The 3,749-nt window shown below is 40.4% G+C and overlaps 1 protein-coding gene across 1 annotated transcript in view; it reads right to left on the bottom strand.

Annotated features, from left to right (window-relative positions):
* Positions 1-3,749, bottom strand: part of LOC106530856 (septin-7) — a gene marked incomplete at its 3' end in the record, with an annotated part of 78,921 nt that overhangs the window by 37,628 nt on the left and 37,544 nt on the right.

Here is a 3,749-nt window from a genome sequence, read left to right as displayed (position 1 = left end):
CCTCGGGCTTGGACCCCTAATAATAATAATAATAATAATAATAAAAAACGGAACAGATACAATAGGGTTCCATGCTCCGATGGAGACATGGAAACCCCCGCTTCCTCGGGCTTGGACCCCTAATAATAATAATAATAATAATAATAAAAAACGGAACAGATACAATAGGGTTCCATGCTCCGATGGAGACATGGAAACGCTGCTGCTTTGCAGCTGCGTTACCCTGCTTCCTCGGGCTTGGACCCCTAATAAAATGTAATGGTGCTTTCAGAATACTTACAGCTGAGATGGAGAGCAGACCGGTCATCATGAGGCAAGAATGGCAGGTTCAGAAGGTAGAAAAAACATTAAAAAAACAACATGAGAAAGAAATTAGAACGACTCATTTTAGATGACAAAAATTTAGCTAACTACACAAAAAACAACATACTTTATATAAAACAAAGTTAAACTCAACACCAAAGCATGGACTGATGTGCCTCCACCTGCCCTAGACTCGTCTGCATTTAAAGCACTGGGCATGCAATCATCTGTTGACCTCTGTTTTTGGACTTAAATATTCTATGTAACAATATGTCTTTGTTATTTACCATATCATTCATTTCAGTGACCAACCACTTTTGTTTACCATCCAAAATAAGAGGATTCAAGCAACAAAGATTACTTTAACTGACCTTCAGCTTTGACCTTTGACCCTAAAATGTTTTCAGATCTCCATTGGGTTAACAACTRTCTTGTCAATTTTGACTGAAATCAATAGCTCCCTTCAGGAGATACAGCACACACAAGACAGCGCGCCGAATGGAATTTTGAACCCGGTAACACACAGACGACAGAGGTGTCAAGTAGCTAAGTACAAATACTTTTTACTTTACTTAAGTAGAAATGTTGGTTTTTTATACTTTAGTGGAGTAATTTTTCAGCCTACTTTTTACTTCCACTCCTTACATTTTAATTCAATAATCTGTACTTTATACTCCTTACTTTCTAAAAATGCACAAAGTATCTCATTTCAATTTAAATTTGACTTGTTTTTATTCCATCTTTTCATTGTTCAGAAAAAAATAAATAAATAAATAGAAATCTATCCAGATAAATGGAGCCTATGGATAGAGTGAATTTGATTGTGGTTGGATGAGAAATGTAAATATAAATCATCCTGATATCCTATTGGATTGAACTGACTCCATCACACCTGCATGACACAAATCACATCACATCACAGCAGGACAGACTGTAGCAGATGGAGCCTAGAATGAAGATGATCGTGGCTGAAACAACTTGTCTAATTTTCAACATTAACATTTTAATTTAACATTATGCTTATTACTGACTTTAGAAGAAAAATGTGAGTGTATGTGTGTCTGGGGGGTACGCTATAGAACAGCTTAAGCTTTTATCCTTAATGGCTTTTTGTTAAGTGTTCATTACCTTTCCTTTTACACTTATATAATTTAAGAAGATTTATACTTTGTGTAAAAAGCTTGAGTTGATATTTCTACTTCCAAAAAAAGATCTTTTAAACCCTAGTATCTATACTTCTACTTAAGTAATGAATGTGAATACTTTTGACACCTCTGACAGACGGACAACCAAAGAACAGTATGCCTCTGACCCCGCACCCAGTGGGCAGAGGCATAATAAAATCTATTAGGATGGGGGAGGCTGGAGGAGACCCCCCCATGGAGGACCCAGGACACAATGGAGAGACTCTCGGCTGGCCTGGGAACACCTTGAGTCCTCTCAGAAGAACTGGAAGAGGTGGTTGGAGAGAGAGAGGTCTGGATCTCCCTGCTCAAGCTGCTGCCCCCGAGACCAGACCTTTTATAAAGCAATGATTGATGGATGGATGAATGCATGGATGGATGGATGGATGGATGGATGGATAAATGAATGGATGGATGGATGGATGGATGGATGGATGGATGGTTAGTCGGTCGGTCGGTCGGTGGATGGATGGATGGATGGATGGATGGATGAGTTTTTTGATGGATGGATGGATGGATGGATGGTTGGTTGGTTGGGGGATGCATGGACAGATGTGTTTTTGATGGATGGATAGATAAATGAATGGATGGATGGATGGATGGATGGATGGATGGATGACAGATGGATGGATGGATGGATGGATGTGTTTTTTGATGGATGGATGGATGGATGGATGACAGATGGATGGATGGATGGATGTGTTTTTTGATGGATGGATGGATGGATAAATGAATGGATTGATGGATAGATGGATGGATGGATGGATGGATGGATGTGTTTTTGATGGATGGATGGATGGATGAATGGATAATTGTTGATGGATGGATGGATGAATGGATGAATGGATGGATGGATGTGTTTTTTGATGGATGGATGGATGGATGGATGGATGGATGGATGGATGACGGATGGTTGATGGATGATGGATGAATTAATGGACTGATGGATGGATGTGTGGTTGGTTGGTTGGTTGATGGATGGATGGATAGATGATGGATAAATGAATGTATTGGTGGATGGATGGATGGATGGATGGATGGATGGATAGATGATGGATAAATGAATGTATTGGTGGATGGATGGATGGGTTTTTGATGGATGGATAGATGATGGATAAATGAATGTATTGGTGGATGGATGGATGTGTTTTTGATGGATGGATGGATGGATGGATGGATGGATGGATGGATGGATGGTTGATGGATGATGGATGAATTAATGGACTGATGGATGGATGTGTGGTTGGTTGGTTGGTGGATGGATGGATGGATGGATGGATGGATGGATGGATAGATGATGGATAAATGAATGTATTGGTGGATGGATGGATGGATGGATGTGTTTATGATGGATGGATGGATGGATGGATGATGGATGGTTGATGGATGAATTAATGGATTGATGGATGGATGTGTGGTTGGTTGGTTGGTTGATGGATGGATGGATGGATGGATGGATGGACGGACAAAATCTATGAATGATCCTTTATCAGTTTCTTTCAATGTTTACTTAAGCATAAATCAGTTATTTTAGTCAGTCTACATGACTTTGGAAAAGCATAAATTTGTTGGTAAGTATTAGACTGCAGCTGCAGAGAAAATTTAAGATGAGCTGAGCAGTCCATCCATCCATCCATCCATCCATCCATCCATCCATCCATCATCTACCCGCTTCTTCCTTTCAGGGTCACTGGTACATATCCAGTAGTATCAGTACGAGAGGTGGGGTACACACTGGACAGGTCTCCAGTCCATCAGAAATCAACATTAGATAAAAAGAGTCCACATTAGCTAACATTAGCATTGCCTCAGCTAACTCACCTTTATTAAAACACATGAGAAGTGATGCTGTTCTAGACCTAACATTAGCATCGCTTCATCTAACTCATTTTTATAAAAACCCTTGTGTCACAGAACTGTTCAGGTATGTGAGCCAAAACCTCACTGTGTGAACGACACGTAGATCAAGAGCACGAGCATTTAGTTTCTGTTGTAAAGACATCAGAGCAGGAAGACAGCAAGTGTGTAACAAAGTGAAACACACTGAGTTTARGTAACTGCTGAACAACAGGAAACAATGTGGTGAGGTAGTACAGGAAACTCCAGTCAAAGATCTGGTCCAACAGGCCTGAAGACAGAGGTCTGAATTCAACAGCAGAGAGTTGTGTCAGTTAAACCACTTCCCACGACCCTAAGAGCTGTCACACACACACACACACACACACACACACACACACACACACACACACACACACACACACA

This window comes from Austrofundulus limnaeus, unplaced genomic scaffold (genome assembly GCF_001266775.1).
Source record: "Austrofundulus limnaeus strain Quisiro unplaced genomic scaffold, Austrofundulus_limnaeus-1.0 Scaffold568, whole genome shotgun sequence".
NCBI classification, from domain to species: Eukaryota; Metazoa; Chordata; class Actinopteri; order Cyprinodontiformes; family Rivulidae; genus Austrofundulus; species Austrofundulus limnaeus.
The sequence above is the reverse complement of the archived record's forward strand: the minus strand, read 5'-3'. Positions and strand labels throughout refer to the sequence as shown.